Genomic DNA, 16,216 nt, shown 5'->3' on the forward strand with positions numbered 1-16,216 from the left:
GAATTTAGGTAGGTAGGACATGTAAATATCACAAATTTAAAACTCATTTTCTTGCCTAATGAAACACTAATGTCTAATGAACCAGCAAAAATTATCAGTGCACAGTTAAATTTTTTCCTTCTGGGACATCCATTTTCTTCTCATCCTGCTTGTTTGATGGATGGCTCTTCCCCTAAACTCCAACCATGTGGCTCAAATGGAGTTGAAATTATCATCTCTGCTCCATCTGCCACTCTCTGGACTAGTGTGGGTTCATGACCCAATTGGGCCAGAGTCCTGCCCTGTGGAATCTTTAAAAAGACAAAAGGAAGATGACATCTTCCCTTAGATGGTGAAATTGGGTCAATCTAGGAAAAGCCACTTGTCATATTACACCCTGTTGTGACAGTCAATATTGAAAATTATGATGACACATAGACAAATAGGGGACAGAAAATTCCCCAACCAACCAACTACCCAAACAAACAAACAAACAAAAAACAAAGAAAAAAAAAAGGTGCAGTTTTAAAGAAATTTCAAGCCTAAGATGTTGGTAAGTCTGGATACTGCCCTCACTGTGACCTTGTGCCACTATATGTGACATGATTTTATGTATTCCTCTGTCTTAGTTTTCTTTTGGATTTTATCATTTCTAATTTAAACATTCATTTCTCAAATATATACTAAGGATTATATGTTTGATAGATCTCTACTAGCTGAACAATTTCATATAAAAGGAAAATTTTCATAGATGCTTTATTGTTTGGTAGCCTGCTTTAGAGAGTGAACAAACACATAGTTATTTCATCAAATTTAGGAAAATACATTTGTCAATGCAGCACGTGCTTTTCAGAAAAATTATGTTAACATAATTTTATTTTAAAAAATTATAGCTAAAAGCAAGGATCAATCTCATTCACCTTGTTTTATAAGCACAATAGAAATCAAAATCCAAATGACTGCCTTAATTTTGTTCTGAGTTTAGACTTGCCTTTCTTTTGACTTTTAATGGGAAAAGATGGCATTTTGTAAAGTATAAAATCAACAATATGTTTATCTCCCCAAACTATTAATAAACTCAGTGAAACAACCCAAGACAAATTAGACATAACATCTCATACTGCTATTACATTTAGTAGCTTTGCTAGTAATTATAGTTAGAACTATCCATTGTGTTGCATGGTAATTCATAATTTATTTCTATTGCTACAAGACCCAAGTTCATCTGCTTGCCACAAAACAGGCCCATGAAGACAAGGAATTGAGGCTTGAGAGATAAGTTTATTAAAAATGTTGACTAAACAAAAAGATAAAGGGCTATTATCATAGGTCCACCTGGCCAAGAAGTAGATTTTGGAATAGTTTATGCAGGTGTGTGATGGGTACTGGCAGACAGATGGGTACCTTCTCACAGTCGGTAAAGGTTCTGGATTTGTGGCCAGATGATACACATTTGATCTTAAATGCCTAGTCACAATATGTTTTCCAGTTATTTGAATCTTAAGGCAAAGAGTGATTATTTTTGCTTACTGATTAATTCACCAATGTGCAGTTCCTGACATATTACACAATGGCCAGGTTAGAGGTGTTAGCTTCCCAGAGAAGATACACAAGGGCCAAGTGAAGTTAAATATGAATTACTTAATGCTCAGCTTCACTGTGAACCTTTCTGCTATTTTCTTCAAACAACCGTTGTTTGAAAGCATATAACTTCTCTATTATATTCTATGTTTACTGTAGATCTAGGAGGTTTTAAAAGACATGATCATTATCATTTTTGAGATAGACAAAGGATATATAGACAGGCTTTTAATCTAGAATTTAACCTTAGGTAATAAGTACTGAATACATCAAATACTTCTTTTTTTAGGACTAAGTCTGTTTACATAAAATTCCACATATTTATTCTTTTATTTTGTCCTAAATTACTTCTTGTGTAAATTGTGAGTGATAAGGATCTCATCTAATTAAAAAAAAAAAAAAAAAAAACATGTGGAACACTGCCAGACACAATGGCACACACCTGTAATCCCAGAAATTCAGGACATTGAGGCAAGAGGATCACAAGTTTAAGGTCAGACTGAACAACTCAGCAACAGCCTGTCTCAAGATAAAAAATAAAAAGCACTAGGGATATAGCTCAGAGGTAAAACACCCTTGGGTTCAATCCCCAATACAAAAACTAAAAAAAAAAAAAAAAAAAAAAAAGAAAAAGAAAGTAAGAAAGAAATTTGGAATGCTCATTATTTTGTGGGGAAAGTTTAGATCTTTGATTTTTGGTGAATTCAGTTCAAATTAGTTTACATACAAATGTCTAACAGATATATGAGAGAATGCTCAATATCATGTCTCAGGGAAATGCAAATCAAAACCACAATGAGATACCACTTCATCCCAGTAAGAACAACTATTTTCAAAAAGTCAAAAAAAAAAAAAAAAATTCCGGTGAGGATGTGGATAAAGAGTAATTCTTGTGCACAGTTTGTGTGAATGTAAATTGGTACAGCAATTACAGAGAAAAATGTGGTGGTTCCCCAAAAAAAGCTAAAAAGAGAAACTTCATACAAGCCAGCAATCCTACTACTGGGTAAATACTCAAAGGAAATGAAATACAGATGTCAAAAAGACTCTAATGTTCATGTTTTTTGCAGCACTATTCACAATAGCCAGGTATGGCATCACTGTAAATGGCCATCAACGAAGAAAGGATAAAGAAAATATGTCACATATGAGCAATGGAATATTATTCAACTATTAAAAGCATGCAATCCTGTTATTTACAACAACATGCATGGGCTTGGAGAACATTATGTCAAGGAAAATAAGCTGGACATAGAAAGACAAGGATTGCAAACACACACAACTTCACTCATAAGTGGAATCTAAAAACGATGAACTCATAGAGATTAAGAGTTGAATAATGGCTACTAGGGACTTGGGAATAAGGAAAAGGAGATAGGAAGAGGTTGGACAACAGGTACAATGTTATTGTTTGATATGAGAAATAAGTTCTGGTGTTCTGTGGCAGAATACTGTGAATATAATGAACAATAATGCATTATATATCTCAAAATCATTAAAAGAGAGGCATTTGAATGGACTTATCATAAAGAAATGATAAAAGTTTAAGATAATGACTATGCTAATAGCACTCAGTTGATCATTACCCAATGTAAACATGAATCAAAACATCATATCATATTTTATAAATATGTAAAATATTATGCTAAACAATTTTTTTTAATTTAAAAAGTAATCTATTATTTTTCTGGAAGTTTGACCAGAGGAATTTTAGATTCAAAGTTATTAAGGGTATTCTCATAGTTCTCTCTCTTGATCTCTTTTCCCATCTCTTATTAGCATTCCTTCTTAGCTAGAGTCTTAGGTAAACTCTCAATAGCTTTTAGTAAGATTCCTTTGGTAAGTCTCAGGCTTACCAAGTTGCTAAACACTGAATCCTAAGAAGAAATAGGCCACTCTAAATTCCTAGAGAATATTCTTATTAACTTGGGTTCCATGCAAGGTGTGTGTGTAGAATTGAGTAATGCATTTACTCCTGGGGCTAGTTCCCCTGAGAAAAGCAAAATAGATTTATTTTTATTGGAAAAAGAGTGGAGAAAAGTCCAGGTAAGATATGAGAAGACAAGCCTGGAGGCAGTGGAAAATAACGTTGGAAAGCCAGCATCTGCTGGGAAAGGTAGCTGATGTGGCAAGCGTTGAGGGCACATCTGGGTAATTACACTTTGTCTGGCAGATAACAGGGAACCACTGAAGGAGTAAAGGCAAGGACCGACGTGATCATACGTGTCTATCTGGGGCAAGAGAACAAGAGGAAAATTATTTTAATAAATATTCGGAATACAAATCTATTGAAACTGTGCTGATCAGAGGTAAGGAGGGACTGATCCAATATGTTGCTGAGGGAGCAGATAGCTGTGTAAAACATTAGAGAGACAATTAACACAGTATATGGTAACTGAGGTTCAGAGGGCCTCATATCCGTATGTTACATACACATATCTGTATTTATTTAAATATATTTTTAGCCAAAAAATCTCTTTAGAGAATTTAGACATATCTATGGTTACTTCACTTTTAACTAGAAGACAGTTGCTAATAAAATTACATAAAAGAACCAGAGGGAATAACTAGTTGATGTTGTTAATATTTTGGGAAACTCACAGAATATTTCCTTTTTTTTTTCATTTAGCAAGAATTAAAAATATTTTCATTATTTTTTAGTGTGATTTCTTTGTAAATCAGATTGTTCCTACACCAGAAAAAGGAAATTTAAGTGAAACCATTCTGTGTTACTCTACGCTGTGTATCTAGCACCTATCAGAATGCCAAGATAAAGCAGATGCTAAATACATTCACTGAATAAATACAGGGAGCCTCTTCCATCAAAGAAAATGTATTTTCAGCTTTATTTCCTTTGGAAAAGATTTGACTCAAGTCTGTGAAGTTTCCACATTCACTTTGTTTTTCTCCATTTATTCTTGCTCACTATGATCATGGAGAGGAAAAACTAAATACTGTATTCCCAGTGTCCTCTGCTGTATGTGGAGTCTTAATTAGCTTTTCAAACACATTGCAGATAAAACCTATTAATCCTCTGACCTTCACTGAATTCAAAAGTTTTTGTGTTAATTGTTTTGAGAGAATAATAGACAGTTTTGCTGTTAAAAAAGAGTTGCTGCATTCTTTTCAGAAAAAAAAAATAACAGTAGAACCAGGAAAAACACTTGAAATTCAGATTATATTGGAGCTGCCATATTTTGCCCTTATTATATGACAGGCAAATTACTTCTGAAGTTCATGGACATGATTTACTTGCTTACAAATATAAAATTAGCCTTTAAAAATCGTTTCTATCCAAAGGTAGCAAACATAGTATTTAGGTCACTGGAAATAATTGTGATTTTTTTATTTACTAAAGCCACAAATGAAAAAGAACCTGAACTTTATGGTCCACCTATTATATTCCATGTGCTTTGCTGGTATTATCTCTGTAAAACTTCAAGATTCCCCTTTTCAATAAAGCTTGACCATTCAGGTGCACATTCATTCCTATTTATGACATGTCAGTCACTCAGTTGTGTATTGAAGATACATTCATGAAAATTATTACTTATATTTCATAAAAGAGCTTATAGATTACACATTCATTTGTTTCTAAGAGGCAAAACACCTACTGCTCACTCAGGGAGGAAATAGGACTTGAATTCTGACCAGGTCAAAGCTTTAGTAATCATCAATAACTGGGAGGCAGAGGGTGCTTCAGGATAACCCAAGGGCAAAGTCACATTACTCATCAGTTTGCACTGCTTTTACTGGTATAATTAGAAATCACAATTCTTTCTTATTCTCATAGATATTTAGTGTGGATACTTCCAATATATCTAGGCTGCTTTTTAAATTATGCATCTCTAGATATTCAGATTTGTTAAGAATCAAAATTTATCTCCCTGTCAGAGATTATGCATGATTCAGGTGACCCGATCCTTAAGTGATTCTCTGGAGCCAGTTAAGTAAACTACTCATCAAAAGCCTAAAGGAAGTAGCCATGAGCAGTGAAACCCAATATTCCCCTGGGAAAGGTCAAGCTGCACATTGGTTCTAATGCTGCGACTGGCTACACAACATTGAGCAAGGCTCTTGTCCTTCCAGGCTTCTGCCTTTTCTTTATAAACCAAGGGTTGGAAAAGTTGGTGGCTTTCTTTGGGGGTTTGTTCTTGGTCATGGTGGATGAAGAATCTTGCTAAAGGAGGTTTTGTCAAACTATATGAAATTCTGATGTTCCTGTAGATTCTTCATGTACAGTAGAGGTGAGTAAGAGATGCCTCTTCTCTTTGATCATCCCTTCTTTTAGAGTGGCATTGTTTGTGCTGGAGTATGTTCTATGTCCTCCTCATTGCTTATGTTGGAGCAGGAAAAAAGAAAGATTGAAAACTTGGACAGATGATTCTTAATTTCTCTAAATCTAAACATTCAAAAATATGATTGGATTTAGCAACTTCTTGATTAAATAGCTTTTCTGCCTGCTTCTTACTTTAACTGTGTTTGCACGCGTGCGCGCGCGCACACACACACACACACACACACACAATGTGTGGAACAACAGCTGAAGACTATTTGATGATGTGAGCACAAACTGATTTTTTTTTTTTAGCCTCTTTCCTACTGAGTTGCTGGAAGACAATAGTATGAACATCCACACTTCACTGCCAGCTGGCTTGTATTCCTAAACCAGGGAAATAACTGTCACACTTACCCTACCTATTTTGACAAGCTGCCTCTGGTCTAAATTATTACAACATGTACTTATTAGTGTCTAAATCCCACTTCCACTTGTGCATTATACCTACCCAGTCCTAGATGAGTAATTTTATTTGTGAGAGCCAAATATGCAAAATGTGAAATTAGCTCTTTACAAAAATAGCCACTGTTACAGTGTGATTTAAGGGCTGAAATGGTTCAGATCATCATCCCTGGTGCCTTTGATTAACAAAGGCAGCTAGGAGGGGTTATAGGTCTCAGAGGCAGAATATAGCTGTTGCTCTGTTGGAAGAAAAGTGCTCCTCTCACTACTTGGTCTCTATCCATAGGGCAAATACTGTGATAGGAGAACCCAGAGAGAAGGGATATGCCATTGGCAGCTTGGCATTGAAGGTGTTAGGGCAGTTTCCCCCTCCTTTTTCTGCCCCTTCCCAGCTGTCTTTTTGCATAGGTTGAATACAAGTGCTTTGCCTTTGACATTGTGCATTTAAATGCCAGCCTGTGCAATTTACAGTACAAAAGGGCAAAGATACTTAGGGGAATAAGAAAAAAAAAATCTCTCTTTTCATTGGTTGACCTTTTTGATTCTGCTTTATATAGACATTACAAGAGCCCCTATGACCACATTTCCGATCTTCAAAACAATGCCGAAAATAACCCCTCATACAAAGTTATTTATAACCATGCTCCCAGACTTTATGTATTAGAATATAAAGAATAATTTGCATTCATGGGCCTGAACATTGAAAGTCATTCCTATCTCAGTTAGCTGAAAGTTAAATAAAATTGCATTCTGTGATTTTGTTGATAAGGGTCAGGAAAAAAAAAATCTGAAGGAATATGTGAACATAAAATAATTTCATATGTAGGAGTTTAGGTCAAAATAGTTAAATATGAAAAATATATTTAACAAGCTCAATGTAGATTTAGATTAATTTAGAACACTTCAAAATTTCAAGATGTTGTAACACAATAGTCTTATGAAACAGTTATAAAAGAAAATGAAAAACAATGATGGTAGTGATATGCAAATCTGCATTCTCAATTAATGATTTATTGACATAAATTTAATGATTCTTTCATTCTCTCTAAAAAGTCTTTTCATTGTTTTTGTTTAGATCTGAAATATTCCCTAAGGAACCGTGTATTGAAAGCTCAGTTTCTAGTGAAGCAATGTTCAGAGGTTTAAATTTGGGGAAGTAATTGAGTCCTGAGATCTCTGACCTCCTCTGTGGATTAACCCATTGATGAATTAATAATTTGGTAACATTATTGGGAGGTGGTGGAACTATAGGAAGTGACACCAATTTGTAGTGAGTGGATCACTGGGAGCATGTCCTAGAAAGCATATCTTGTCCTGGCTTCCTCCTTGCTCTCTTTCTTTTCTACCTGGCTGTCATGAGAAAAGCAGCTCTGTTTTTCCATACCCACCTGCCTTGATGCTCTGCCTCAACTGAGGCCGAAAACAATGGAACCAGTTGATCGTGAACTGACACCTCAAAAACCATGAGCCAATATAAATCTTGTCTACGTTTAAGTTATTTTTTGTTAGGTATTTTGGTCACAGTGAAAAAAAAGCTGATTAACACATTCATTAATTCTTTTGTTCTCTTATTGAGTCCTGCCATGAGAGAGCTATCTTCCAGGTGCTAAGGAATAATTATGGTAAGATAAATTTCTCACATCTATACAATGTCATTGGCTATTGAAGGAAACAGACAACAAAGGGTATGCAATATAACATCTGGGAGTGACAGATGCTAGGAAGAATTATGAGGGTGAATGGATGGAGAATAAGGAAAGTACTGTTTCCCAGCAGGGTGGCTTGGGGACCAATCTCTGAGGAAATGCTACTGGAGCAGAGACTTTAATGAAGGGAGAAAGCTATGCATCCATTGGTGGAAATAGTTCCATACAAAGGAAATGCAAGGACCCTCAGAATTCAAATTCCCTAAAGATCAAGGGAATGTAAGAGGAACAGTGGAATTATATGGCTTGAGCAAGGAGGGACTTGTAAGAGTTTAGGTTACAGTTTAGATTAAGGGTTTCAGCCAATGAGAGAGATGCTTTCAAAGGGCCTAAATGCTGATTATTTTATGAAATTACCAAAATAAAAACTTAAAAGTAATAATAAAAATATGCCTTATGTGCTCTGTTGACTAAAAGAGTTGTTTGATTTGCCTTTTGTTCTATCCCTTTACCTCTAGCTAAACTGTAGTCACTCAATTTTGTACACTGAATTAGTCTCTTAAAAAAGGAAAAGCCTAGTGCCACCTGGTGACCAAATTCGTGAACTCCATCGGAGTATATGCAAAAACAATAGCATTTAGGCTTAATGGTAATGAAGCTTTCAGTAACATACTGCTGGGTAAATCTCTCTATTTAGTACATTTAAAATTATAACGAACTTAAAGGCTCTACTAAAATGTGGACTGATGCTGTTGTGTGCTTTGAGCAATCTCTTAGTTTAATCTAATAAAATAGCTATTTTTCTCTATATATGCAATGACTTTCAAAGAGTAGATAATAAATAAACACATATTCATTTGAGATGAATCTAATATATATTCATCACTGAGGTGCCACCTGCCTTCGTTAAATATACAACTAGGATCCTCTTGAATCCAGAAGCATACCACACCGTATTCTATTTATTGTAGTAGTTGTGTGATCATTTACTTAGCACACTGAATTATTTTATATAGTGTTTATTTAATGAATGTAAATTGATTTACATGTTACAAATAAATGTGGTTTAACATGACATTGTTCAAGGGCTACAGATTCAGACTACCTGTCTTTGAAACTTGGCTCAGTTACCTACCAGCTGTATGGATGAGTCTTGTTTTATTCATCAGGAGATACTAGTAGTTCTAACTTTATAATGGTGATGTGAAGATTAACTGAGAATATAAGTAAGATGCCCAACACAGTACCTGATATGTTACAAGTAGTCAATACATGATAATATTTTCATCATTATTATGTATTTTGTATATGCTTCTTAAGAAATGGAAAGTCAAATCATGTCTCATGAAAAAAGATATAAAAATAAGTAGCTTATGAAGATATTTTAGTCTGATCACTTAATAAGCATTTAATTGAATTTATTATTGGAGTAAATTCTCTCCTCCATTATCCAACAAATATTTATAAGACTAAAATGTATTGAAGACTGCATGTGTGTTTAATAATTGTTTCCAGAGCCTAGAGAGGCACATGGCAGAGTTAAGATGATCAATGTATTCTTACTGAATGAATCCATTAGAAAGGACTACTAAATTAAAAGCTATCTAGTTTTTTTTTATCCATGTAACTATTTTAAAACTGGAACTTGATACAAATTAAATAGTGTTTGTGTGTAGATGTATGAAAAGCTGGAATAGTATTTAGATTATATTATTTCATTTTTACCTAGGAAAATGATGTCAATAACAATGTTACTCTACCCATTTTTTAGTAATAATTGCAAAACTCCAGCATTACTAATTGTGAGAAGTCATTAAAGAGAAAAATGTGGGTTCAAATATTATGCAAATTGCCACATTGTATGTAGTGGCTTTTCCCCTCTCATGTAATGTGCTCTTGAATATTTAGCTCTTGAAATAGCAATTCCATTTTCCTATTTTCAAATTTTTGGTTGGGACCACTTTATTATATCACATGTATACTTCCCTGCTTCTTATTCTGGCATAACTCTCTCCTACAACACAGACTCAAGGATTTCATTTTCTCTAACTTAAAAGAAAAGCTGGTATTTGCATATATACATTTACTACACATCCAGTGAACTCAAGGATGCTGTCAGCTCCTAATAGTCCAATATTTAAAAGTCCTCTCTTAAAGAATTTCAGAATATTTGGAAAACATGAAAATTCCTTCTTACTGACATATTTCTATCATCTGTGCAGTGAATTCTTCTTAAACAAAGGTAATACTTATTCTGTGTCTTAATGATATTTCTGTGGTCTCCAGAATTTTTAAAACTCTGAATAAAAGGGATATTGCTACCGTAAGAGTAACCTTGATCAATATTTCAGGAAGTATTATTAAAGGATTATTTGTTGGGACTTAGAGAAATACTAATCATAAAGGCCCAGCGTGGATTTGCCAAAATCAAAGAAGTCATGTGAAATTAATCTGAATACTTTATCTCATATTGAACTAAAAGATCACGGAAATTGTGTAGGCTTGATGCATGTGTATCAAAGCTTTGGAAAAGATGCCTTGTGATATAGTAGAGAATGAGCCGACTGAAAGGGCCTAGTAACCCCTTGAACTTCTACTTACTAACACCTAGTCATGAACAATGGTCAACTTGGCAAAAATGTCTCAGGGTGTGTACTGGGGCTTCATCATCTCGGGAGAGTCTCTAGATTTAGTCATTCTTGAAAAAAGGATTTACTTTTGACACAGTCGAGGATTTGGTTTTTTGTAGGGATTCCATTAGTGATGTGTCAGTGATTTTTGACACATTTGCTATCATAAAGGGAAAGCAGATCTTCAAAGTCAATAATACTTTTCATATTTTTATGTGGAAAAACATATTTAGGAATGTTTGTTGGTAACTATATTCACTTACCAACATCACTCTTCTGTTTATAGTGTTTTTTTCCTAAAATTCCCTGGTGATTCCTATAGAATTCACTTTTATCAGAATGTGAAGTCATCAATTCAATCTAACCAAAAAGATTTAATGTTTTTCCCTGAGTCTAAGTTACTCCCAAGCAATTTAGAATTACAGTCAGTCCTATACTAAACAAACAAACAAACAAACAAAAATTTACTTTTTTGTAACCAGTGATTTTTCTGGTGCTTCACCAAGTTGTGATTTCAGATGTAATTTAAATTAGAGTGATGATTGATGATTTTATCCTAGAAAGTCCAGGCATAGATAGGTCTCTGCCCTTAAACTATTTTTGAGAATTGCTTTGGGAGTAATCACAACAGCATGGTGTACTGGGAGCCTGGGATGCCAATGTGATTGACATACTGCCACCATCTGCCCTTGATCCTGGGAATTTGTTGAGCACAGTGTGATAAAACCAAGGATGTTTTCATAGGATGAAAAACAAGGTGAAATGATGAAACCAAGGATGTTTTATGCTTGCATTGGTTCTAAACTTTCTGAAAAGTTTCATATTTTAAATCAACAAGCATTTTTATTTTTGATTGAAATAGTACTATTTCTTGATTTTTTAGACCAGTAGAAACCCCTTTTCTCATGCTGTTTTCTATATAATGTGATTTTTCATTTCTCACTACCCATTTCCCCAAGTAAAGAGATTTGGTTCTATGCTTAAACAAAGGGCATCATTGTCTATTTTAGATAATTTTTTTATTCTAATATGCTGGTAGCTATCTAATTCTAAATTAATTACTTACTAAATAACCAAATATCTTTTCCCTTTATATTTTTCGTGTAATATTGCTCCATGATGTGAGTTTTGTTTTTCATTATTTATCATGAAATATTTATTGAGATGTAAAAATTATTCTAATTAGCTAATTTATAATTGACTAGCTAATTTAAAAGTTAGTTTACTAGCTAACTAGAAGTTACCAGCTAATTCAGCAGAATTTTAACCAAATATCTTTTTCTTTTATTTTTTCCTTGTGATACTGCCATGTGATATGTTATTTTGTTCATTTGATTATTTATCTTTATTATTTTGGACATTTTAAAATATTAATATTCTTTCACTTATTTTTTTTTTCATTTTAATTGCAAAACATTCATTCATAGACATTATTAGAAGTTATGGGACATAATTTAGCAAGATTCTCGCTGACCCAAACGTCTATTAATAGAAATGGACTCAATGATCAGGTATCTTGCCCAAAGAATATTAAGAAGAAATAGAACATTTACTAACATTAGGTTATCTTTAGCATTGACCAATTAGACTTTCTATATTGATAGAAATGTTCCATGTCTATACTGTTGAGAATGAAAATCACTAGTCACATGTAGCTCTTTAGCTCTTGAAATGTAGCTAGTTATGTCAGAATCAACATAACTTTCCTATGAACATACAATAATATACCATGGTGAATCTCTACATCATGTACAACCACAAGACTGGAATCGTAATTAGAACAAGATGTACTTATTTATACATGTTTATATAAATAAGTCAGATTGTATTCTACTGCCATGTATAACTAAGAATAACAAAAAAAATAAATATAGCTAGTTATTGAATTTTGAATTGCATTTAATTTTTGATTTATTTAATTTTACATTCTGTAGCCCAATGTTGTCTGTCATATTGTACAGAAGAGTCTATTCTTTAAAATTCCCATGTCTTCCTCATGCCTCCCCCCATTTCCCTTGTTTTCCAACAATTTGACTTGAGAAGTAAATTGTAATTTTAGTTCATGTTCTTGGAATCGCTAGGAGCTGGGCATGATTCTGTGGTGTGCTGGTGATCTTTATCTTGGAGTAGGGAACACTGAGTTATGATGTTTCCTGATTTCCATGGATCACATAATTTCTCTATGGCCCCTTTGGATACCAACATGAAATTGGCTAACTGAAAAATTTCGGGTAATTTAACAATCTAATCTCAAAAACTGGTACAAACTCACTAAAGTACACTTATATCCTGTGAAAGGCCAAAATCCTTCCCAGATTTTCTCCAGTGCTGCAAAGGATTATATGCCCCAAGTCACCTCTGGCTGTGAGCCCGGCTCTTGTTTAATTGGTTCAGTTTGTAGATTGGTTTGTTAATCCTCGTTATGGTATACTTTTATTTCACCCAAATATTTTAATTTTCACAAATTAATTCACACAAAATGTTTATACAAAGTGTAGAATTTTTCAAAAAAGAAGTCTAGATTTCAGAAAGTGAGTGGGAGAGTTTACTATTTGACAATGCGACAAGATTAAATATTAAATATCTCTGCTACTTAATGTTCTCCGGTTCTTCTCTATTTCCCTTGCCCAGGTAGCCCCAGGTGTATATTCTTCCTCTTTCCACCTGGCATTTGTCCTCACCCCCTCACTTTTGGATTGTCCTGAAGGACTCCAAAATTTCTCAATAAGTTATTCAGAAAAATACAGTTCCTCCAGTCTTTACTGCTAAAGTCTCCTTTTAATATCCAAACCCCTAAAGTTGCTTGACGTACCCTTTATTTATTGGGATTAACCTTTCTTAAAAGGTAGTTACTCATAAATTTATCAGTATTTATTAAATACCAGCTATGCGCCTAATACTCTTCTGGTCATAAATATCAAATTTACCCCTCCATTATGTTAGTATTGAGTGTAATAATTTTCAAAATGTCTAACATAGTGGTGAAATATGTTAGCAGTCAAAAGATGCTATTATAATACATATATTTGAAGCAATGTTTAGAAATATATTAACAAATTGGAAGAAAGAAAAACAAAGTGGTAAAGTTCAGAAAGATCAAACTGTCAACCTCTTTATATATTCCCCTTAATTATATATCATATTTCATCTCCAAAACTTCCTTTTTGGTGTTAGTATTTAAGACCTTCAGATATATGTAAGCAACGATGTATTAATACACAATCACTTTAGCAAAATTGGTCATAAATCACTTTTTTTAAAATTAACATAAGTATATCTTTTCATTGCCCATTATTTGTTTGCGGTTGTTGTTGTCATAAATTCTGTAGCCGTATATCCTCTGTACATAGTAAATATGGACTTAAAATACTCTGTTAGTCAGATTTTTGTCACTGTGATCAAAATATGTGACAAGAACAATTTAGGGGAAGGACAGGTTTGTTTGGGCTCCTGGTTTTGGAGGTTCAGTCCATAGTCAGCTAACCCCATCATTCTGGGCCTCTGAGGAGTCATGGCATCATGGCAGAAGGGTGTGGTGGAGGAAAGCTGCTCAGTTCATGGAAGCCAGGAAGGAAGGAAGACAAAGGAATAAGGAGATAGGGGACAAGATAAAACCCCAAAAGGCATGCCTCCAATAATCTACCTACTTTAGTCACGTTCAGCAACCACCCAGTTAGTCTACTCAAATTACTAATTCAACAAATGGATTAATCCACTGATCTAGTTCCAGCTCTTATACTCCAGTCATTTCACTTTTAAATGTTCCTGCATTTTCTATCACATGAGCTTGTTTGAGAACACATCATATTTATACCATAACAAACATATTTAATGCTAATGAATTAAGAGGAATATAAGTGTTCTAATGTGAGTAAATAATTGGCTTATTTAGTTTTCTTGTTAATCACATCTTTTTTATTTTTCTGGAATTTTTGGGGGGGGATTTTTTTATGAGTACAGTGAGCATTATTTTATTTCTCTGCTAGGTGTTCGCATCATAAGAACAAACACATTGTATTTTTCCCTGGGCATGAACATATCTACCAATTCTTTCATACCTGCCCACTGAGCTTGAACTCTACAACCTCTGTTCTTGTTCAGGCACCTTTACTCTAATTTGGAACACTGTTATATCCTATTTATCTTGTCCTCCATACTCTGTAATTCACATTACATAGTCTATACAACATGGTTTTTCTTAGAACACATATTCTACATACATTTGATCATTTCACTTTTCACTTAGGAGTATTGAGTCTTTGCTTTGTCCCTAGGATGAAGTCTGGATTTAAGAGTTCGCATGCCTTTCTGATCTGCCTCTAACCTCATCTCTTGATAGATACTCCCTTACTCTCTTCTCTCCAAACTAAACTATATTCAATTGTCTATAGGTGTCCCTTTTTCTCTTATTCTTTTGTTCTTTTCAGGGCTTCTTTTTCTGTTCAAACTCAACCCTTACCTCTCCATTTACTCACTGTTTCAATAACTTTATTCATATTAAAGTATCCAGCTTATATTTTATATTTCTATGAATTCTCATCCCCCACTATTCCTCTGAATGGATGGTGTTCTGTTCCAGGAGTTCTCATAATAAAGTATCCATTCCCTCTTAGAGCTCTTAGTTTGTAATTTTGATATTTAATGGTCTCTCCTTAGACTGGTTTCATTGTATTTATTTATTTATTTATTTATTTATTTAATCACTTTCTGTGCTTTAACTAACATAAGTAGGCACAATGCAAAGTGAATGTTGTGCCCCCATCAAAATTAAGGAGAGTTAATAAATGATGTATATAATTGAAGAATTTGTTTCTCTGTTGGCACTCAAAAATGTCTGGAAAGAAAGCATATATTTGAGACTGCTTATTATGTTCAAAGATTATGCTTGGTAGTTTATGTATGTCACCTCATTTAATCCTCACAACAGTTTGAGCCTTTGAAAATCTAAGCTTGCTCAAGGATATAAAATACAAAATAGCAAGGCCAGGATTCAAAGCTCAACCTTTTTGATTACAATATTTATGATCTTTTCAACAATTCATATTGCTTTTGAGAGTCTATGAAAACTGTATTGCTGACTACTATCCATCTTGGCTAAACTGAAGAATATATATCCAAAAGCCTTATAAAGTATAAATATTCTATATAAGTACTGTGAATATAAAGACATTCACACTTATTGAATGAATAACTAAGTGGCTATATAGTATTATTATTGTAAGTCATGTTACAGGGTAGCAAGGAATATTTATTCTTTTCATTTCTAAGAGTAACATCACCCAGGCTATGTTCCTTATTAATGAGTTTTACTTGAAAGAAGAGTTTTATCATCCAATACATTTAGAAAACAGTTAACTTAGATTGGCTTCTCTACTGTAAAATTTTAGTCCAGAATTTGTAAGTGCATTGTAAACTCTTATGAGGATAACACCTTGTATGCAGTGCTTCACAGAGTTATTTGGACCTTTAACTCTTTCTGTGAAAAAAGAACATCCATTGCAACTAGCTTTAAGTGGATTCTACTTTCAAGTGGTTATGAATCACCTGAAAATGATTTTACTCAGAAGAGAATATTACTCTTAAAAATGTGCTGTGCCATGTAAATTCAAACTAGGAATGTGGATGGTTACTTCTGAAAC

The sequence above is a fragment of the Marmota flaviventris genome, chromosome 6 (assembly GCF_047511675.1).
Source record: "Marmota flaviventris isolate mMarFla1 chromosome 6, mMarFla1.hap1, whole genome shotgun sequence".
Lineage (NCBI taxonomy): Eukaryota > Metazoa > Chordata > Mammalia > Rodentia > Sciuridae > Marmota > Marmota flaviventris.